The sequence below is a fragment of the Macrotis lagotis genome, chromosome 5 (assembly GCF_037893015.1).
Source record: "Macrotis lagotis isolate mMagLag1 chromosome 5, bilby.v1.9.chrom.fasta, whole genome shotgun sequence".
Lineage (NCBI taxonomy): Eukaryota > Metazoa > Chordata > Mammalia > Peramelemorphia > Peramelidae > Macrotis > Macrotis lagotis.
Genome location: NC_133662.1, coordinates 109838591 through 109863140, shown reverse-complemented (window position 1 = coordinate 109863140; position 24550 = coordinate 109838591). Strand labels below are relative to the sequence as shown.

At 36.5% G+C, this 24550-nt stretch overlaps 1 protein-coding gene across 1 annotated transcript in view; it reads right to left on the bottom strand.

Annotated features, from left to right (window-relative positions):
- ARMC2 (armadillo repeat containing 2) overlaps positions 1–24550 on the bottom strand; it is a 389015-nt gene that overhangs the window by 203492 nt on the left and 160973 nt on the right. Inside the window, exons 4-5 of the mRNA XM_074187300.1 lie at positions 23481–23533; positions 19489–19846 (exon numbers count right to left, since the gene is read on the bottom strand). The gene's annotated coding sequence lies outside the window, so the exon portion shown is untranslated. The remainder of the gene's footprint in view (positions 1–19488; positions 19847–23480; positions 23534–24550) is intronic.

Here is a 24550-nt window from a genome sequence, read left to right as displayed (position 1 = left end):
AGCAGTGTGACTGTAAAGAAGGAGATTATGAGAGAAGTTATGGAAATAGAAACAAGATTTGGCAAGTGATTATATATATATATAGGAGTTTGGAGTCAAGGATGATGCCAGGTTGATGACAGGAAGGATACTGGCCTCCTCAACAGAAATTACCTAATGTGGAAGAAGAGAGGTTTGTTTTGAGAAAAATTGGAAATGTTGAATTTGAGATGCTTAAATGGTTGTCTAGATCAGTCTAAAAAACATTTAGGGATCAAGGACAGGAGCTGAGTAGAAAGACTAGATGAAGTTAGCAAACAGATGATAATTAAATCTGTGGGAGCTCAGGAAGTCTCCAGGTGAGAAAGGATAGAGAAAAGGTAGTTCAGAATAAAGTCTTGGATTACACTCATAGTTAGGAGGTGAGTGTGATATGAATCCACAACAAACCAGTAAAAGAGACTGAGAAGGAAGGGGCTAAACAAAGGCAAGAGTAAGAAAACATTAATCCAGGAGAGGGTTGACAGCAGTGTCAAGAGTTGTAGATAGGTCAGGAATCACAGGAAAAATGGTTTTTCCAAAGGGAAGGTCTGATCATGTCACTCTTTTACTTAATACATTCCAGTTTCCAAAGGAAAGTCTGGAAGAGAAGAGCTAATGGGCTGCCTAACAAACTGAAGGTCTGTGAAGTTGTTGTGTTGACTTCATTGTTGTATGTTTGTGAAACCTGGATATGCCAGAAAACTGAATGGTGTCTACTTGAATTATTTTAGCAAGATTTTGAAGAGCTCCTAGCGAGATAAGGTACCTCACACTGGGGTCCTTTCTCATGCCAAACTGCCAAACATTCAGACTTTAGGTCAATGTTAAAAGAGTCCAGTTCCAATGGGCCACATTTTTCAAATGTCAAATTTTCGTTTGCCTAAAAGACTATTTTTGTCTGTCTAAAAGAACTTACACGAGGCAAGCACTCACAGAGGTCAAAAGAAGCAATACAAGGGCAATCTCAAGATCTCTCTGAAGAGCTTTGGTATCAGTTGTGAAACATAGGAAACACTGGCAAAGGACTGCTCAGCATGGCATGCCTGCATAGAAGAAAGCACTGTGCTCTATGGGTGAAGCAGAAATGCAGTAACTTAAAATTGCTGTAAATTAAAAAAAATGTTCATGTGGATTATTTCTGCCCCAATGGCAGAGCATTCTGAGCTGATATTGGTCTGATCAACCATAGCCTACACCCTAACATAAGGATGTTGCTTTGATCCTCTTCCAGAACAACCACCCAACTACCCTCCAATGAGTCCCTATTGCTTCTAAGCTAAAAAAATGATGAGGAATGGGGGAAAAGCCAGCTTATTTGGCAAATAATAAAAGTGTTGATTGATTAATTGGTTGATGAGGTCTGGATAAATACATTTAGGAATTATCTATATGGAGCTGATAATTGAAGTCATGATAATAGATGAGATTGTTAAGGAAAAAAATTTATGAAGGAAAGGGAAAGGAGCTGAGGACAGAATTTGGGAGCTATCCAGTGAAGGAGAGGTTAGACAGGTAAAAAAAGAAAAGCATCAGTTCCCAAGAGCTGTAAAGAACAGGGCTGAGGAGAGTGGCTAGGTGGTGTAGTGGATAAAGCACCGGCCTTGGAATCGGGAGTACCTGGGTTCAAATGCGGTCTTAGACACTTAATAATTACCTAGCTGTGTGGCCTTGGGCAGGCCACTTAACTCCATTTGCCTTGCAAAAACCTTAAAAAAAAAAAAAACAGGTCTGACTCAGACCTAATCTCTGTTAATTTGGTTTTGGTACTAGGATGAGACAAAATTCTTAGATTTCATTCATCAATTAACAAAAGGAGGTTTACGAAGCAATTTCATGGAAAGGATATTCAACAAGATTCTGTAGAGGCCCTCATCACCTCAGTAGAGAAAAGTATTTGATCAGCAGGGTAGGGTATAGTGCCTACCTGAGCCTTGGGACATCTGCCAAGTCTGAAGGGCTGTAATTCTATGTGGGTGGGTCTTTTTATGTCCTTAGGAACCTAGGTCAATGTAGAGATTTGACTTTGACCTTTAGCCCTCTGGGTCACTCAAAGTTTAGGAATAGCTTCCTTGCCTTTAGGGAAAGAACTACTAACTTATATAAGGGAATGGGGGACCCATGATAGTTATCTTATCATGAAAGTCAAAGGATTGGAGATTGTCAAGAAGCAGAGTGTGCCAAAAAGGTCTAGTCTGAGGAATTACATAATAACCGAAAAAGGTCACGGATTGGTCCTCTGTGAAAATGACAGACAATAACAAGCAACTAAATGTCAGTGACTTCCTATTGCCTCTAGGTTAAAAAAGGATGAGAAATGGGGGAAAAAGCCAGCTGATTTGACAAATAATAAATATGTGTTGATTGGTTGATGAATTATTGAAGCCTTGATAGTGGTTGAGATTGCCAATGAGAAAGTATAAAAAGAGAAAAGAAGCTAGGATAGTGACTTGTGAGGTAGGGGTAGAAATAAGATGAATCAGTGAAGGAGAGGCCAGATAGGTAGAAAAAAAAGAAAAGAGATATGTGATTGATGCATGATTGACCAGTCTTTGAACAAACTGACTAAAAGGTGTTTAATAAATGCTTAAAAGTATAAAGGAACTTCACTGAAGCCCTATCTCAGTATCTTGCTTTTGGCATGAAGGAGATCCTGAGTTCTCAAAGGCTATACCAAAGGTTCACCACCATTGTTTATAGGGAGACAAATTTTTCAGTCACACTTCTCAAAGACCATATACTAAAGTTATAGAAGGTTTGAGGTTTATGTTGGTAAAGGAAAGTAGCCATACTGGTTCAGTGACAGATCCTCAATATATAGAGGGTGAGTCAGAGGGACAATGCATGGGGAAGATCACATCCTTCAAATCCAGTCATTCACTTAGACAATGGCATTAGTTGACCTAGGTTTCAGTTGAGCTCCAAAGAGGATTATAATTTCATACGATGGATGGAACACTTCAAGTCAGGATGCTGTGTCAAGGAGTGTCTATATCATGGAGATTGGTCTGAGTTAGTCCAGCTCCAAGACTTGCTTTGAAGATGATTGGTGATGTATACTACTACATTCTTGGGGACAACAGAGTTCTCCGACTTGCTGTTACTGGGTGTATTTCATATCCCTCCTTAGATCAGCTCATTTATCTTACTAAAATCTGGTGATCCCATTAGGATTCATGTCATATTAATTTCTTAGGGTGTTAGACTCATTAAAATAACCACCACCATAAGGCAAATGAACATTAAGCCCAGTCTTCCTTCCTGCCCCTGAAAGGGTAATGTTGGAAGAAAAATAAATGAGGTGGTAAAATTATTTTAAAACTATATCATCATTGAGTTTTCCCCCCTTTTCCCCATGAAAATCACTAAATAAATAAAGAGTAGTTCATCTTTTTGGGAAAAAATGTAGCTGTCAGATTGATGCCAGTGGTTAAAGTATGAAATATGCAGTTGGTGCCTGGAGCACTTGCTAATTATCTCAGAGAAGGACTTTCCATCCTTCACATACATAAAATACTCTCAATATTTTATTGAAAAGCTCAATTGTATCACCATAGAAGATTTTTTTAATATTTAACCTAATTTTTAAAGAGGACAAGTGAAAATGAATTCCTAATCTACAAAAGGACTGATGAGTCCACACTGGCAGGAAAATTCTTCCTTAGTTGGAAGTGTGATCTTCTAGATTACTGATAGCTTGCATTTGTTATGTGGCCTTGGAATTTTTAATGACTCTAGCACTTTGCATCAATCAGTACATAGATGAGCATTTATTATTCACCTACTAGATATGAGGTATTATACTATGTGCTCTCTACATATACTATCTCATTCAAACCTCATTGCTACCCTGTGAGAAGCTCAGTCCTCAGATTATTCCCCCCTGTTTATAAACAATGAAATTGAGGCAGAGATGCTAATGACCTGCCCAAGCTCACACAGCTATTATATAGTAAAACTAAACTCAATTCTAGGTTTCTTGGCTGCAAATCTGGTGCATAGAAAAATGTGTCTGGCTTGTAGCTAGGAAAGGAAGCTCAGGGCAGAGGAAATGGAGTCAGAGGATATAGGTTCAAATCCCAACTCTGTCATTTACCTACTGTGTAAACTTGGGCAAATCATTTTTCTGGGCCTCAGTTTCCTCACCTATAAAATTAGGAGATTGGATTAAGTGGCCTATATAAGGTCCTCTCCAACCCTAAAGCTATGATGTGTCAATCAGGCTCAGAACATATTTCTAAGATGGGTGAAATTAATTGTGTGGCTGACTTCCCTGCTCTGTGTCCCAAAGTCTCACCTTTTCCCCAGTAAATGAGATCACTCAAGTGACCACAGGCAAATCACTTAAAATTTTATGTGCCTTAGTGAAAAATTGTCAGTTATTATTATTAATATTGAAGAAATTCTTCTTGGTGTATGTGTGTGTGTGTGTGTGTGTGTGTGTGTGTGTGTGTGTGTGTGTGTGTGAGATTGGGGTATACTTGGAACCTATGATTTTATAAATTCCCTTCATTTTATTTTTATTAAGCATCTGTTTGTATGAACCATTGCAAGAAGAACTATACACACATACATAAAAAACTCTTGCCTTCATTATCTAGCATTCTTTAAAACCTAAAGCTAGGGATATATGTGCATGTGTATATATCCATATATGTGTATGATATATATATATATATATACATAGTATATATTATATATACACATATATACCAATGTGTGTGTTCCAGTAAAAAAAAGGTAAAAACTCTGAAAATTAAGAACCTAATCCTTTATTTTTTTGCACTTAATAGTGTTTTATTTTTTCCTAATTATATGTAAAGTAAGTGAAAATAATATGCTTCGATCTGCTTTCAGACTTCACAGTTCTTTCTCTGGATATGGATATTAGTTTCCATCATGAATCTGAAATTATATGAATCATTGAATTGCTGAGAAGAGTTAAGTCAGTAGTATTTGACTATTATACAATGTTCCTGTAACTGTGTACAACGTTCTTCTGGTTCTGCTCACTTCACTCAACATCCACGTTTCCAGGTTTTTCTGATATCTGTCTACTCATCATTTTATATAGAACAATAATATTCTATTATATCATGTAATGTAGCTTAGAACTTTATCCTTTGACCAATGCTTAGCACAGTGCCTGATATATAATAGGCATTTAATAAAAGTGAACTGAATTGCAATCCATTCAAGGTAGTAATTGTCCACTGAAACCAACTAGATCTTTAAATCTTGAGAAATTTGTCTTAATGGTATTTTCTAAAAATTGGATGCTTCATTGTTGTTACTTGAAACAACCATACTTGAAAACAATTTTTGAAGAAAAATGAAAATGAGCTTCTCTGTAGATTTAGCACATATGGTTTGTTTTTTGTGTATTTTTTTTTAATTTTAAAAGGAAGTGGTCGTGTAACCTTTTTCCAAGTATTCAGTTAAAAACTCCTCTCCATCTCACCTACCTCAAGAATGTATCAGAAGTGAATCTTCCAGCCTCAGACACTTAATAATTACATAGCTGTATGACCTTGGGCAAGTCACTTAATCCCACTGCCTTTCAAAACCAAAAAAAAAAATAAGTGAATCTAAGGCTAGGGTGCAATATGGTGGAAGAGCAACATTTTAATATTGCTTTCTGGTAAATGTACATATTTTTAATTCCAGAAAATTCTGCTCTCTTTAAACTGCATGTATTATAACAGGGAAGGGAAGGGAAGGGAGGGGGACAAGAATTTATTAAGCACCTATTGTGTGCAGGCACTCTGCTAAGCACTTTAAAGATACCATATAATTTGAACAACAAAGGTTCCAAAATACTGATGGATACACAAAAGGGGTTGTTTTCATACTTGCTTAGATTGTATGCATGCTGAATTCTATTTATTTCTGCCCCACTTCACCAAGAATTTTAGCAGTTGTTAGAGGAAAGTCCTTTTTCCACCCAGACCAAGATGAAATGGGAGCTCCTTTTCTCAAATCAGTTCTTTTCCATGGTAGGGGAACATTCAATATAGAACAAGGGGAAAAAAATCATCCATATGGCATTAGATGACCTCAGCTGGATCCTAGACTTTGCTACTTAGGTTATTTAGGTCACTTGTGTCTACTTGAGCAGATCACTTCCTCATCTATAAAATGAAAGAATTGAGCTAGATGGCCTCTAAGATCTCAGGTCTATGATCCTATGAGTCTCTGCAGATCACTATTTACCACTCTGCTTCTAGTATTTCATAAGGTCTTCAAAACCTTATTTTAATGTTATTTTATGGAATATATGTTATTTTTAAGGATTGTATCTTTGAAATCACTTTCATCAGCTTGAAAATGTGATATTACTATAGAAGTGTCCTGAGTTTTTATTTCTTTTGGCAAATTTCAGCTGATATTTCTAAAGCTATAGAGTCAGGGGCAAATGCAAGTCTCTTGTCTAATGATATAGTGGATAGACTGATTGGAGTCAGGAACACCTGGATGTAAGTTTGACTTTGGGAAAGTGACCTTAGATAAGTCACTGAACATCTCAACCTGTTTCAGCATTTATAAAAAATAAGCATAATGATGACACTCCTTCCTAGGTTTAAGTAGGTTTAATGATCATTTCTATGTCAATGACTTCTAGATATATCTAGTTATATAGCTATAGATCTATATAGATCTTTTGTATATGATAAGTTTGAGTTAGGAGACAGTCAGTTTGACATGTTCAATATAAATACAGATATTTTTGTCTAGTCATTTCAGTTGAGTTTGACTCTTTGTGACTCCATTTGGAATTTTTGTGGAAAAATTACTGTAGTGGTTTGTTATCTCCTTCTCCAGTTCATTTTACAGGTGAGGAAACTGAGGCAAAGAAGGTTGAGTGATGTGCTCAGGGTCACACAGCCAGTAAATGTCTGAGGTCATTTTTGAACTCAGGAAGATGAGTCTTCCTGATTCTAAGCCACGTATTCTATCTTCTGCACCACATAGCTGCCCTGGAGGTAGGTAGGTAGGTAGGTAGGTAGGTAGGTAGGTAGGTAGGCAGGCAGACAGATAGATAGATCTATTTCTTTATATAGAGATCTATATCTGCCTATAGCTATAGATATTTATTGAATATATAGATCTCCAATCTATCTCAGAGGGAGTAGATATGTATGTGTGAATGTATGTACTCATATAGCAACTAGTAGTTTGGTGGAGAGAACCCTGGGCTTACAGTCTGGAAGACCTGAGCTAAGATTCAGCCTCAAACTTTTACTAGTTGTGTGACCCTGGGCAGGTCATTTAACCCTGTTTGCCTCAGTTTCCTCATCTATAAAATGAGTTGGAGAAGGAAATGGCAAATCATTTCTGTATCTTTTCCAAGAAAATCTTCAATGGAGTTTGGGTATACAACTGAACAACAATCACAACTCATAAAACTACTTGCCTCTCTCCTTAGAATGTAAGCTCATTGAAAATAAGGAGTTTTATTCATCATATTTGTGACCCCAGTTTTTAGCACATAGGTGGTACTTAATAAATATTTGTTAACTGATTGATATTATGTAAAGTACTTTGCAAACCTTAAGATTCTATGAAAATATGGTGATAATATAAGATATCATAATTATTATATTGCAAATATAGTTTAATATATTATATATATATATAATTTACATAATTACATATGAGAGGTTGTCCAGTCTTCAGTTAAAGTCCTATCTATGAAAAAAGCAGAGCAGGCTTTTGTTCAATCTAACATTACAAGAACCCAACCTTCCTATGAAAGAAATTCTATTTAAAAAACCCCCAAAACATTGCTTCAGTACTTGAGAATACTGTGCATTCTTTCATTTCTTTCTCCCTTCTGGAAGAAGGAGGCAGCCTTAAAACTTTTAAAATTTTAGATCAAACTCCAGGTATGGTGGGTCACTTGGATTTTTCTCCTCTTGGAATCAGTCCAACATAATGTAAATAATTCAGACTGACAAGATTTTTCCTTTCTGTTTGCCTTATTACTAACCCTTGCTTGTCCCATTCCTCCCCACCCCTCTTTTCCTCAAGCTTGGTTACAGCAGCCACCCTAGCTTACATCATTCTGGTTGGATTTAAATAGCTTTCTATGCCATGTTTCTCCTAGATACAAAGCACCTGATTGGCCATTGCATCAGCTAGCCTCTACCTACCAAAAGGAAGAAGTTGGTCTTTTTCACCCAATGGATGTTAGGGCTCCGATGTTGCTAGAGTCCAACAGCTTCCCTGTCACTAAGGGAGGGAGATACATAGAGACATAAAAGGTCTGTCATGTGTATGATAATATTTGCAAGCCTGGGCAGTGAATTATTTTATGCTAATGTTACTAGGTTTTTGGCCCTAACTGAAAAGAGTAGAAATTCTTCGTTTTTTTCGTTTTTCACTTCCCAAGACCCTGGTAAAACTGAACTAAGGAATTCTGAAAGAAAAAAATAAAAGATTTATTGCAAATCTGTTGAAACTGCAGCCTTTCCCTTTCATTTTTAAAGATACCACACATCCTTAGGCCAGTGAAATGTTACATAAATATCAAACTGAATTTAATGCTACTGTGCTACTTCAACAAGAGCTTTTAATTATTTTTGTCCATTTTTTTTTTGATGGATGTCATGTGGGTTAAACAGTTTGCTAAGATAGATTCCTTTTCAATAGGAAATCTCTAGCATAGGAAATGGAAAGGAGGAAAAAATGACTGGCAAGGAAAGAAGAAAACAAACATACTCATTAACCCATTGAAATCACAGCATCCCAAGACATTAATTAAGCAAATTTGACAGCATTTGAGAGCCTTCTCAATATGTAGCAAGATGAAGTTGCTGTTGTGGGATTGCTGTTGTGATGTCTTTCAGGATCTAGAGGAAAAGGGGAAACCTGAACATTAGCTACCTGCAAAGACCTAGGGTGCAAAGATGAAAGAAAGGGAAAAATAGGAGGAGCCCTACCATTTCCTGTTGAAAAACTAGTCCCAAAATGAAGTTTTCCACTGAAAGCCTTGGAAAGAGGCTGCTTGTAGTTTGTTTCTTTCTCAGAAACTGCTTTACAAAGGCATTCCTCTAGAAATAAATTCAAGAAATATGTGTGAATGACAAAGTGTATTATGCATTCTTTTTTATGAAATCTCCTTTAAAATCTAGTGCTCAAAGGGGGCGGCTAGGTGGCGCAGTGGATAGAGCACCGACCTTGGAGTCAGAAGTACCTGGGTTCAAATGCGACCTCAGACACTTAATAATTACCTAGCCGTGTGGCCTTGGACAAGCCACTTAACTCCACTGCCTTGAAAAATCTAAAAAAAAAAAAATATAGTGCTCATGGAGTCAGTGACAAGGAGGGCTGATTACAGTAGAGAACAGCCCTGGCATTCAAACCTGTCTTTACAGGACTACCATGGTCCTCCCAGAGACAGTCATAGTAGAGAATCTTAGTCCTTACCTCATAGGGTTATTGGGAGAGAAGGCATTTTGCAAATGTTAAAGCACTATAAAACTATGAATTTTTAATTATTAAATAATACATAAGTGTTTATAGGTAGGGATAAAATGGATTCAGAATATGTATAAGACCAAAAGATGAATTTCACTCATAATCAGATATATTTAGCTATAAATATGTGTGTATATTTTGTATATTTGGAGAGGGGGGGGGCTTTCCATCTTCAAAATACAATTAGAAAACCTTGCTCCTGTGGCAGATCTCTCTTGAGTGGTCTCTTAAGAATTCCAGTTCCTCCTGAAGCATAATCTAGGGAATTTTGCCTTGATCCCAGAACTCTCTGTTTTCACCATTTTCTAAACTTACCTGATTTGTTCATTCTAACTGTAATTACCATTCTTCCTACATCCTTGGCTCTTGAATTTTCTTTTGGCTCTTACTTTGGAGTTTGCCTATACCTAATCCTTTAGTAGCCTCCCTCCTCCCTGCCTCCATCACTCTAATAGAATTCTCAATTAAGGTATCCACTCCCTTCTTCCCTTTTGCTCCACAAGAGTGTTTTTTTTTTCCCCAGGTCTGTGATTTCATCTTTTGTAATAGTTGCCACTAATGCACCTTCTCTTTAATTTATAGCTTGGAGCAAAGAGAGATTTTAAATTGCCTGCCAGAGTCGCCTAACAATAGCCAGTATGAAAGAGTTAGGGGTTTTAAACCTTGGCTTTCTTTGACTTTAAAACTATCCTCTTATTCACTGTTCCATGACCTTTCATGTGCATTTTATAGATGTAATTTCACAGGAAAAAAAGAATATACAAACTTAGAAATAATTTAGTAGGTTAGGGAGGGTAATATAGCATAGCGGATAAAGAGCTGTCCTCTAAGCTAGAAAGACCTAGACACATACTGGCTCTGTGACCCAAGGCAAGTCACTTATTCTTTGAATGTTCTAGTCAACTCTCTAAGACTAAAAGGTACAGGGAAGGTGCTAACCTGCCCTGGCAAATGGAATTCCCTCACCTAGAAATCCCTGTATAAGCCAACCCCTCAAACTTCCTGGTGTGGGACTATCTCCTCATTGGTGGAAATCAATGCTCCATATCTGTATGAGGGTGGAGTTGGCAAGAATGGGCAAGAAGAAAAATCTGTTCTACTCAGTCTCTTTATATCCTTATGGCTTCCAGCTTCAAGAAAGAAGATGGTGATACTGACTTCTCTTCAGGTTGCTGAAGGGAGAGACTCTGGGAAGAAGCGAACATAAAAAAAGTTGTCAGTCTTATTCATGTTCTTATCCCTAGCTTAGTACATTAGAGATTTAGATGAATTTTCCTCTTTGAGTGAGATCTGGGTCTCTCTTTTATTGGTTGAACTGAAGTTATCTACACCTATTGGGAAGAACCTCTTCAATCTGTATTGGGTGGTATATATTCTCAAATGTATTCTTTTCCTGATTTCTGTTTTTCTATAGACTTAAATGAGTTTCTTTGCTATTTGCAATGTGAATGTTCATTGTAGAATTGACACATTAATATAAAGTTTGAGGTCCTCCTTTTTCCTTTCAGAAATGGTGACCAGGAATTAGCTTAAAAATTAGATATAATTGTTAGCCTGGTACCTTCTCTCTCTTAGAAGAGCAGAGAGCCAGTTTTTGACTTCAACCTCCTGCTTCCCTTCCTGATAAGGATTAAAGTATCCCTTGGAAAAGGGTGGAGAGAATTTGAAATTCAAATTTTTAAAAAAATATTAAAAATTTTTGTTTACCTGGAATTAAGAAAAAAGAAAAATGAAATTAAAATTAAAAAGGAGGGTGATATTAGAGAGATCTATTCTTGTCCTGCAAGCTGCACAAAATCTTCTTCACTACCAATGAAATGACAAATACAGCCTTAAGATCTACTTCAGATTAAGGCAATTAGAAATGTATATATGAAAACTTCCTGACTGTGTGGTACTTAAGTTTTCCAGAGTAACTTTTAATTAAAATTCTCCTAACCTAACCTTAATGAAAATCTCTTGCCAAGATGTCTAACCTATGATTACTGTTTCCAGAAAACGAGAATGGCATTCTGCATTAGGCTATCACCAGGTCAACTTGGGATCCTCTGGGTCTTCCCCATATACTTTTTTTTTTTTTGGTTTTTGCAAGGCCACACAGCTAGGTAATTATTTAGTGTATGAGACTGGATTTGAACCCAGGTACTACTGACTCCAGTGCCGGTGCTTTATCCACTGCGTCACTTAGCTGCCCCCCCCCCCCCCCCCCATATACTTTTCTACAATCTCAGACTCACCTTCAATTAAACAAATAGCCAGGCTCCTGATTTCTCTCCCCAGACTTCTAATTTTTCTACTCCCTCCTTTATAACCAAGTGAGACAAGCATAGAATCATAGGATCATAATTTTAGAGTAAGGAGTACATAACTATTTGTTTTACAACTGAGAGAATGGAAGCAAAGAACAGTTAAATAAGTGAAAGTTTGGGGATTCAAACCCAGGAACTCTGAACTCCAAATCTAGAGTAGGAACTATGTTTCCTCTCTAGCAAATATAGACAGGTAAAGACAGCACTCTCAGCACTTCAAAAAATAGGACCCCAGAATGCCCAGAAGCATTTAAAGACAAAGTCATTGGTCACAGCCTCCTGCTGCCAAAAATGGCCAGTTCTATTAATTATTTTGCACTTCCAACTACTTCATAAATGAAATGCCTTAATTGTGTTTTTCTATGTAAACCATCTGTTCTTCTGATTGCTCTGATGTTCTATCTTATTTCCTATCAACAAAGAGAAATAAATTCAAAAGTCTAAGGATATTAACCCTCTAAACAACACAGAAAAGCTTAAGAGTATACAAATAGAAATATTAGGATCTTCTCCCCTCCTAACTGAGCATATCATTAGTGAGTTAGGGGGTTGTCTACCCCAAGCATGTGAAGACTTCTTTAGGTGAAATGGGAGGGTGAGAACAATTTATTTCAAAGGTCATGAAGGTGGCTAAAGATACCAAGACACATTGAAACACCAAAATTATCCACTGCCAAGACATCGCCAAGTCATCCTGATTTTTTGACTTGTCACTGGATTTTGATGACTTTGGAAGAAATAGTGAGACTTGTGTCTTTGTGCCACTCTATTTCATCCCATAATGTCATTGGTCCTCTTCCGAATGACAGATAGATATACAAGTTCATTAATAAAGCAGAGATTTAGAAAAACACTTTTAAGTTCTTTAAAATAATAGATTTTGGATATTACAGCTTTTTACTTAAACCACAATCTTTCAGGATTCACCTTTGTAAGACCAGCTGCTCAGCTTCTAAAGTAAATGTAAATAATAAAGAAATAAATAATGGAAGGAAATGAATCACATAAATAGGGTAAGGTTTGCTTAAGGAAAGTTCAAAAGGCAATGAGAAAAAAAAATAAGAATGGAGATATATTTCTTTCCAGACATCTTTCTAGAACCTTAGACATTTGAAGAAGGAAAAAAGGGAACGGTAGTGAAAAATATATTTTTCAATTAGCAAAACAAGGAGAAAAGAAGCATTTTATACTTGGGTCCAAAATTTCTATGCCTGATAAAGAACTAAGCTTTTTAACAAGCATGTTAAAACTGTCTGATTTCTCCTCTGGAACTCAAGAACTCAAAGGCTTTGGTACCTATTTAAACAAAACACTCAGTGCTCAGTTTCTTAAGAAGCACAATGGCATGGTCAAAATGATGGGTAGAGAAAGTAGATTTGACAGGAGCGATATGGATTAGTTACAAAGAAAAGAAGAAGTTGATGAAATTAAAATACTCCTGAGCCTTCCAAAATGTCACTATACATCCGGTTGTAATTGTCAGTTTAGCATTTGATTATATATGGTATCATGTACCCTTTAATGTTAGTGCCTTTCCCCTCTTCAAGTTATACTGTGTGTGTATATACATATATATATATATATATATGTATATATCTTGCTTTACAGTTATTTGAGTTATTTGCATGTTGTTTTCTCCATTATATTGTGAGTTCCTTGAGAGCAAGAATTGATTGATTTGGGTTTTTTGCCTTTCTTTATATTTTCAGAACTTCAGCAGTTTGTTAACTGACCACTGACTAAGAGATAACTTTCTGTTCCCAAAAAAGGCTATACCCTATACTCCCCCAGTATAGTTCCAGTTCTATTCACAATACCAAATAATACTCATAAATACTTGTCAGTTTGACCTACTTAATAGCATCCCAGGCTGTGAAGCCACTACCTAACCTAAAGTGTGACATTTTTTTTTGTTTTTTTTGTAAGGCAAACGGGGTTAAGTGGCTTGCCCAAGGCCACACAGCTAGGTAATTATTAAGTGTCTGAGACCGGATTTGAACCCAGGTACTCCTGACTCCAAGGCCAGTGCTTTATCCACTATGCCACCTAGCTGTCCCATAGTGTGACATTTTTTGAAAGCAAAGATATGAGTAAAAACAGGATTAGATTTTTCTAAATTATATTTGCAAGCTCTTAAAATATAGTTTAGAGAATTAGAGCATTAGACTAGAAGCTAGGAAACATATATCCTTTCTTTTGTCTTTCCTACTGACCTACTACTGTCACTGGGAATCACAGAACTTTTTAGAATTAGAAGGGATTTAAGTAGTCTTGTAGCCATCTATGTGATGGAGCAGATAGAATTCCCAGTCTAGATTCATAGAATCAAGAAAACTCATCTTCAGGAGTTCAAATCCAGTCTCACACACATTAGTTATATGATCCTGGACAAGTCATTTAACCTTGTGGGCCTTAGTTTCTCATTTGTACATGGAGTTGGAGAAGATAATGGCAAACCACCCCAGTATCTTTACCAAGAACACCCCAAGTGTAGTTACAAATAGTTGGACACAAACAACAACAATAGCAAATATAGACACTTGAGGACATAAATTTTACTACTGGCTCCTTTCTTGGATAGCAGGGTTAAAGGGATGCTATAGTAATTGAGATTGTTCAACCATTCCTAATTGTCCCTTACTCTACTACTGACTTATTTATCAGTTGAATTTCCTGATATTAAACATTCCTTATTCTCTCTAGGAAGTAATATCAAAGGATAGTTAAGATAATTACCTTTTTTTGTTAGCTCCAAGACCCCTCTCAGAATTAGAACTTCTGGTAAAACACTTTGCCATTAATTTTTATCTCTATCTGTCCTCTGGGGATCTTTTTCCTCTCAGTTGTCTCCTCCTAAATATCTTCCCAATAATTATACTTAACTAGCAAATTGTTACTGTTTAATATTGTTTACAAAGACAAAATAAACATTTAAAACAAAGAAAGGTAAACAGATTTTCCCTATACCTAAAGGAAAGGGCTCCCACAAAAAAGCTTAAAAGGAAGACTGGAGATAAAGGATTACTGCTTTTGGATCCAGGGAGAGTTAAAGGAGATCAACTTCTGTTGGAATACACTTCATGTCCAATTGGCCAGAGTAGCTTCACTCTCTCAGGGTCTTAGTGGCCCCTTTGTAACAGTGGCCTCTGATTGTGCTTCTCTTCACTCTTACAGGTTTGGGTTGTTTTTTTTTTACAGCTTTTCATTTTTGAGCTCTATGTGTTTTCTACTCACCCTTTCAAAAGCTGGGTTCCTCTTCAAGTTCATCTGCTGAACTCAGAGCATTGACTTCTTCTTTTATTTTTTTTTCTTTTGGTTTTTGCAAGGCAAAAGGGGGTTAAGTGGCTTGCCCAAGGCCACACAGCTAGGTAATTATTAAGTGTCTGAGACCGGATTTGAACCCAGGTACTCCTGACTCCAGGGTTGGTGCTTTATCCACTACGCCACCTAGCCATCCCAGAGCATTGACTTCTAAGGGTCATATAACAGCATCCCTTATCATTCTTTATTCTATAGATTTCTTTCCTTTTTGACTCACTAATTTGCATTTCATAAAGGGATTCCTGGCTTGGCTAAATTTTTCATTAAGGGACCCAAGTCCACCATGCCACTTCCTGGTAATCAATCAATCTATCTATCATCTACCTATCTTCTGTCTATGTATCTAATCTAATCTATTTTTCTATCTATCCATATATCTCCTCCCTCTCCTCTCCCTCTCTCATTCTCTAGACCCTTTTCTGTGACTACATCCTTAAACTTGAATTTTGTTTCCTGGAAGTTTCTAGGTATCTCAATTGCTATTCTTCTTTCTAGTGACTATAATATCTTTCTTGGTGAAGATATAGAGACATATGTATTCATACATGTATGTTCATAGCCATGCATTGTGCATCTGACAATACATGCATACATATCTATACATGTGTGTGCATTGCTGTAGTATGCATATTTTCCCTCTTTTCCCTCTCTCTTTTTCTTTAAAGCTCTTTTGATTAGACCACACAAATACTGTCTCACCAGAATTTGTTAATTGTACTCTATCCTTGACCAGAAGCCTATCATTCCTGTATTCTGAACCATAAACCAAAAAATCTATATCCCATGCTCTGATATCATTCTTCTTACTTGACTTTTCTTAATTTTTTTAAAATTCTGAACTTTAACACCAAATGAAATGAGTATTTCTGTACACAAACTAGAACAGAAACATTGTCTCTAAATCTGTGAATCTCTGTTATATACAATTTATTTTTCTTTTTAAATATATAATAAACTCAACATATAACTTACAAATTGTCCTATATGTCTAGGTTCCTTCTATTCCTTCTTATGCTCTCTTCTGTACATTAAAAAAAATGTTTTACTGCTGGGAAAATTGGAAGTTAGTATGGAAGAAACTTAGATTAGACCAACACCTAACACCCTTTACCAAGATAAGATCCAAATGGATACAAGATTTAGACATAAAAAAAACCAATACTATAAGCAAATTAGAAGATGAAGGAGTAGTTTACCTGTCAGATCTATGGAAAGGGAAGCAGTTTATGACTAAGGAAGAAATGGAGAATAACACCAAAAACAAACTAGATGATTTCAATTACATTAAATTAAAAAGCCTTTGCATAGATAAAACCACTGTAATCAAGATCAAAAGAAATGTAGCAAATTGGGAAACAATCTTTACAACTAATGATTCTGACAAAGGACTCATTTCTAAAATATACAGAGAACTGAGTCATATTTTTTAAAAGCCATTCCCCAATTGACAAATGGTCAAAGGATATGCAAAGGCAATTTACAGATGAGGAGATCAAAGCAATCCATAGCCATATGAAAAATTGCTCTAAATCATTAATTATTAGAGAAATGAAAATTAAAGCTTCTCTGAGGTACCACCTCACACTTCTCAGACTGGCCAATATGACCAGAAAGGATAATAATCATTGTTGGAAGGGTTGTGGGAAATCTGGGACACTATTACACTGTTGGTGGAGCTGTGAACTCATCCAACCTTTCTGGAGAGAAATTTGGAACTATGCCCAAAGGGCAACAAAAATGAGCATACCCTTTGATCCATCAATACCACTACTGGGTCTATACCCTGAAGAGATGATGAAAAAAGGGTAAAAACATCACTTGTACAAAAATAGTCATAGCAGCCCTGTTTGTGGTGGTAAAGAATTGGAAATCAAGTAAATGTCCTTCAATTGGGGAATGGCTTAACAAACTGTGGTACATGTATGTCATGGAACACTATTGTTCTATTAGAAACCAGGAGGGATGGGAACTCAGGGAAGCCTGGAGGGATTTTCATGAACTGATGCTGAGTGAGATGAGCAGAACCAGAAAAACACTGTACACCCTAACAACAACATGGGGGTGATGTCCAACCTTGATGGACTTGCTTGTTCCATCAGTGCAACAACCAGTGACAATTTTGGGCTGTCTACGATGGAGAATACCATCTGTATCCAGATAAAGAGCCGTGGAGTTCAAACAAATTTCAAGGACTATTCCCTTTAATTTAGGGGGGAAAAAACAGATATCTTATTGTCTGATCTTGTTATCTCTTATCCTTTTTGTTTCTTCCTTAAGGATGTGATTTCTCTCTCATCACACTCAATTTGGATCAATGTACAACATGGAAACAAAATAAAGACTGACAAATTGCTTTCCATGGGTGGGAGGGAAGTAAGAAGTAAGATTGGGAGAAAAATTGTAAAATTCAAAAGCCAAATAAAATCTTTAAAAAATGTTTTAGGGGCTCTCTTTCCTTTTGGCAACCCTCTCAGCCAACCCTTTCCCCTACCTCTATCCCCATTGAAAATAAAGATGAAACAAACCCTGGATGCAAACATGCACGGTCAAGCAATTTCTACATTGTCTTTGTGTAAAAATGTGTGCCTCATTCTACACTGACTTTCATGTTCAAAGCATTGCGGTAAAGAAGACTCAGTCTATGATACTTACAATCTCCTTATTTCATCCAAGTCATTCAAAGTTGTTTACTTTAGAAGGCAGTGTCCCTGTATCTTGCTGTTGTTCATCCTTTGTTCTCCAAGAGGATCAAAGGCATTAATAAGGGTGATCTTAGAGCTTCTTTACTTGAACCATGAATTAGATTTAAGTGAGGCAGAGCTGTGCAAAATGTCAGTCTCACTCTCTCCTCCAGAGTCACTGAAGATCAGTGGCAAGACAAAGGTCAAGGAGACCAGCGATAGTCTAGGAGGCAATGAGTAACTTTGGTCTTTTAAAATCAATAACTTTCTCCAGGACTCAGTTTGTTCTTCAGGATTCTATTATTCATAAACTTAGGATAATGCTTGTTTCATGCCTTTCTTAGAAGGACAATATCATTACTTAATATTTTTCAGTTCACATATCTAACTACTGGAAGGGGGTTTTCCTCCCTTAAGGATGTGTAAACACATCCCAGCTTCAGGAAACCCCAACAACTTTGCATGTATTTAACAATCCTAAACTTTTCTCAGAAGATAAGTACTAGTCTATTTTTTTTTTTTTTTAGGTTTTTGCAAGGAAATGAGGTTAAGTGGCTTGCCCAAGGCCACATGGCTAGGTAATTATTAAGTGTCTGAGATCGGATTTGAACCCAGGTACTCCTGACTCCAGGGCTGGTGCCTTATCCACTGCGCCACCTAGCTGCCCCAGTACTAGTCTATTTAAGGGTCTTTTTGCAAAGGTTTAAACAAAACACATACAAAACAGATACAAAAATCTCTTATCAGGGAAGATACTGCAGTGGGAGATGGTGGGATGGTAGGGATGGGAGGTGAGAATGGGAATCTGCAAAGGCCTCAAGCAGAAGGTTAAGACTTGAAGTCTTGAAGGAAACTATGTCCCCAGAGACATAGATGCGAAGAGAGTACATTCAAAGCCTGGAAGACAATGCAATGGAAAAGGAATGAGAGACAAAATGCCGTGTTATTTCTAATATACACATATATAGGTATCATCTTGAATTCCCCATGAGACTGTATGCTCTTGAGGAAGAGGATGACTTTTTCCCAAGTACTCTATAGCACCCATAGAATTCTAGTTACTCTTTAAAACCTTGATAAATGTTTTGCTCATAGGGATGGCCATTTATTCAGCATTCACGATGTCAGGATAATTAAGTATACCTGAAAAAAAGAACTATGTGAATTCTCCAAAACACACCCTAACTACTAAAATGTATTTTCATTGGAAAACATACCCTTTCTTTTTACAATTACTGAAAAAGATTTTATCATAACAATGTAAAGAAGTATGTAGGCTGAGGGGGGAGGAGGGGAGTTCCAAAAAGGAAATCTTGGAAAGCCCCCATTAAAGATCTCTTAATTCCTGCATCAGAATTTTACATTGATCTCTGTGCATACCCTTGCCATTATAATAGTGCCATGCCCTTGATATTAATTCAATGTAGAAGGATCCATTGTGTAGAATGAATATATTAATTTGGAAATGTCCAAGCAAAATGTGTCTATGTCAGTTTTGATCCAATCACTTTTCAAAAATAGATTTTTGTTTTTACACACTTTACATTTCCCTCTGAATTCCTCCCATTGCCCACTTCCTTATTTAAAAAAATTAATAAAAAATGAAGAGGAAAAGAGAAAAATCATCAAAACCAATCAACAGATTGAAAAGATTTGACACTCCATTTAATTTACCATACCTGTGAAATGTCTACCTCTCAAAGGAGGATGAGGAAGACAAGATTGTTCTTTATAATTCAGCAACATTCCTTTTGATTGGTTTGTGGTGGCTATTTCCTTTTGCATTGATGTAGTTATTATGTATATTGTTTTCCTCACTCAGTTTGCATTCCTTTTGTACCACTTCATGCAGGTCTTTCTATGCTTCTTCATATTCATCATGCTTGTCATTTCTTACAGTACAGTAATATGGCATTTGTGTATTCCAATTTGTTTAGTTTTTCTTCAATCCAATATGCACTTTGTCTCCAGTTCTTTGCCAGATCAATCAGTTGAGATACATTTTTACAAGTATCAGCCAGACACTGAAATGAGCAGCTGGGGGAATACAAAAAGAGGCTAAAGACAGTTTTGCCCTCAAGGAGTTTACAATTTAATGGGACAGACAATATGCAAACTAATACAACATGCATACAGAGTAAGCCATATATATGGGGATAAATAGGAAGGTAGAGGTTGGGGAAGGTTTCCTCTGTATGTGATGTGTGTGTGTGTGTGTGTGTGTGTGTGTGTGTGTGTGTGTGTGTGTGTGTATGTCTGTGTCTGTGTGTGTCTGTGTCTGTGTTTTTACTTACTTTCAGTCATGTCTGACTATTAATAATTTCATTTGGGGTTTTCTTGGCAAAACAATCCACTGGGGCACAGAGGATAGAGCTGTGACCTTGGAATCAGGACACTTACTAGCTATGCGACTTTAGGCAAGTCACTTAATCCTGATTACCCTGCATCCAGGGCCATCTCTAATCATCCTGATTCATATCTGGCCACTAGACCCAGATGATTCTGAAGGAAAAAATGAGTCTGGTCACTTATCACAGCACCCCCCCTCACTCTAATCCAATTCATGTGCTTGTTGTAGCATCACCTCCCTGATGATGACATCAGAGGACCAAGAGGTCTTCTTTGAAAATGAAGGACAAACATTACTAAAGTGGCTTGCCATTTCCTAATCCAGCTTGTTTTACACATGAGGAAACTGAGACAAACAGATTTAAGTGATTGCTCAGGGTCACACAGCTTTGAACTAAAGTAGATGAGTCTTTCTGACTCCAAGCCTGGCAGTCTATTCACTGTACCACCTATCTGCCCTTCTGTAAAAGGTGGACAATTATTAAAAAGTGCTGCTACACAGATAGAAAGGGTGTTATATAATTTTAATCAAATTGTAAATATTTTTAAAGTACTTTTACCGGTTAAAAAAATTTTTATGGAATGGAATTCAGGGAAATTTGGCAGTCCATAAAGTTTTTGGCTTTAGTGTATTAATTGAACCTTCAGGTAAAGGTTCAAGGTCACTCTTTAAGAGACAGTGGAGGAAGGATGACATTAGCAAAACATGAGCACACAAACACTGTACAGGGAATTGTTCTCAGTTTTTACCTAGATCATTAGATCAATTTTATTTAGATTAATTAGGAGTCCTTCTCTGATGTAGAATCATTCTCTAGGTAGATCAGATTCAGAAGCCAAAGTTTAGACAGGACACTAATGACAATGAGCTCTAAGATAATAAATTAGGATAACACCCAAGATGACTGGATATTAGTTCTGATTAAGATTTCTTGTATAAGAAAGAATTAGAAAAGGTAGAAATGAATTGTCAGATAAGGGAAAAAGTGATAAAAGTGTGAAAATTCCATGTCCTTTTCTCATCAAGTGTTTCTTCAGTAATATTCATCCATTTAACAAATATGTATATCAAAACAGCAGAATTCTCCTCAGCAGACCTCCCACTAATCATGGTATTTTTTTTTAAAAGAAGACATGATTGGGTGGCTAGGTGGCACAGTGGATAAAGCACTGGCCCTGGAGTCAGGAGTACCTGGGTTCAAATTTGGTCTCAAACACTTAATAATTACCTGGCTGTATGGCCTTGGGCAAGCCACAAAAAAACCTAAAAAAAAAAAAATCTAAAAGAAGACATGATTAAGGGTCCAACAGAGACAGAGGCAGACAGAGACAGAAAGTCTTTCCTTTACAATTTTATTTTTACCCTCTCTGGCAAATCTTGATCTGTTTTGTTTTGTTTTTAATATTACATTTTTCTTCTTTAAAGATTCACCTTCTTCCTACTTTGTCCTGCTCATCACAAAATCTTATGCTTATAATGGACACATTATTATCCTACCATCATGAATTAGTCTCAGTTCCATAATTTCTTTTTTAAAAGTCCCTGCCAGAAAGTTCCTGTTGGGGGTAAAAGATATTTTATTTAGACCGCTATTTTATTGCAATATGCAACAAGGCAATGGTTCAACTATTTCTATCATTCTTTAACTTAAACCATAAGTCATCTTATATAAACTCTTACCAGAATCAAGTACCTCATGAACAAACCCTCTGTCATTTAAACTGGTCTTCAGTCATTTCTTTTCTTTTGGGTTTGCTGAGAATGCATATCAGCAGTAGCCAAATTTGAAAAATTGGTACTTGCTTTTTTTTGTTCCTATTACTAGGTTCTATTTGAAATTCAAAAGTAAGACAAAGATTTCCATGACAACATTGAATATAAAAACTGCAAAATGTTAGGGCCATGATTCAATCTAAAGCCAATCTTATTTCATTTTATAGAAAAATGTACAAAAAAATTGAAATTTAAGTTGATAGTATAGTTTAGTAAGACCCCTTGAACCTCATGGAGGGGGGTCAAGAAACAAGTATCAACAACCCTGAGGGAGAAAAAGAAGGAACATATATATATATCTATATATCTATATCTATATCTATATATATATATATATACATATATAGTCAGGGAAATAAACCACCATCACCACCTTGATTACCATCTCCTCTCAGTTAGAGAGAGCCTAACCCAAGAGTCTTGGGAATGGTAGTCTATCCCTTACCCCTCAAATGATCAGCTCTCTTCAGTCCCCATCATTAAGGGGAAAAATCATTATGGAGAGGATCCCACTTTCCCCATCACCACTAGTAACAACTGTTGACCAACTGCCACTAATAGACAAATAGCCACAAGAGCTCTGTGGGAATTGGCAGTACTCCCCAAACACCAATTAGTCCTCTATCTCTCTAGTACTTTCTTCCAATGCATCCCTCAGTTCATAATCCATGGAAGCAATTCTAATAGGGAAAGGCCAGTCAACCCCACCAATGATCAACAAATGTCACCCATATAGCTGGCAAGCCAACCTAACTCAATCGGCATGGCACCCTGAAGGAGAGACAAGAGGTAAATGGGCCAGGTAAGCCAGACCATCATAAAAACTATCTTCCTGCAGAACCTGAACACTGAACCCAAAAATCTTGGGAAAAGTAGTTTTCTAGCCCAGTGACCTCAGTCATCATCCTGGGAAATAAACTCTGTGAAGATGCCATTTGATCACTGTTTCTGCAGGTACTAAGATCATAGCTTCTAAAGACTCAGAAAGGAAAGTTATTGCCACCAAAGTCTTTAATATTGTCAAATGCTTCAACAGCTGAAATTGATATGATTTTTATCATTAAACAAAAGTCAAAGTTTGGTAATACATCCTAAATAAAGTTCTCTCCACCTAACTTGTAACTGAAACCTTCCATATATGTTGTCTTCCCCTCAGTATATGAGCTCCTTAAAAACAGGCACTATCGTGCTTCTCTATTTGAATCTACAGCACTTAAGATGGTGCTTTGCACATAGCAAGCATTTAATAGGTTTTCATTCATTCATTTAAATTACCTTATATTATACTATGTATTTATGTTGTTGTTTAATCATTTCAGTCATGTCCACCTACTCACTACTCCTTTGGGGAGTTTTCTTGGCAGACATAATGAATGATTTGCCATTTTCTTCTTCAGTTCATTTTACAGAGAAGAAAACTAAAACAAAGAGGGTTAAGTGATCTGACCAGGGTTACAGACCTAGGGGGTGGTGCATGCTGTATATTGGTGTGTCTGTCTAGATGTGGGTTGCATAGCATCAATATTAGTTATCTCTAAAATATCTTACCCCAATCCTTATCCAAGGGAGACTTGGATTCCTGCAAGAAGGGAGTCCAGTGCCTGTAATATAGTAGTAGACTTTTAATAAATATTTTAGATTGAATTCATACAGTCAGTTGAACTGTAACTAAAACTAAAACTAAAACCAAACTTCCTAACTAAATTTATTTTTATTTTTAAAGATTTTATTTATTTATTGATTTTAAAGATTTTATTTATTTTGAGTTTTTACAATTTTTTCCCCCTAATCTTACATCCCTCCCCCCACCCCCACAGGAGGCAATTTGCCAGTCTTTACATTGTTTCCATGGTATACACTGATCCAAATTGAGTGTGATGAGAGAGAAATCATATTCTTAAGGAAGAAAAATAAAGTGTAAGAGATAGCAAGATCAGATAACAAGATATTAGTTTTTTTTTCTAAATTAAAGGAAATAGTCATTGGACTTTATTCAAACTCCACAGTTCTTTATCTGAATACAGATGTATTCCCCATTGCAGACAGCCCCAAATTGTCCCTAATTGTTGCACTGATGGAATGAACAAGTCCATCAAGGTTGATCATTGCCCCCACGCCTAACCAAATTTTAATGAACTCTGTCTACAACAATGAATTACTTACATCCCTTGACTATATACATGTTAAAATTCACCAGTAAAATGAAAGTATAGAATGTTCTCCCTTCTAATCTCTTCTTCCTGGCTTTCCTGGTTTCCTTGAAATCCCCAGAGAAAATCCCACTTTCTACAGCAGGGATAGTAATATCTGGCCCTCAGGCAGTATAAGGCCTGAGAAATCATTTGGTCTGGGGCTGCAGATGGAACTTAAAATTCAATAAATCTAGGAGTTTTTTTTAGGAGTGAATTAATTACGTTTGATCAAAAAAATAGGCTAATTTTTAAGTTGATAATTTTGTATAGTCCGAGAATGATATTATGAATATACAAATGTCCTTTGGTACAAAATAGATTTCCCCACCCTTGTTCTATAGGAAGCCCTACCTGATACCTTTTAATTCTAGCACTTTTCCTCCATGATTATTTCCTGTTTATCCAGGATATAGATTGCAACATAGT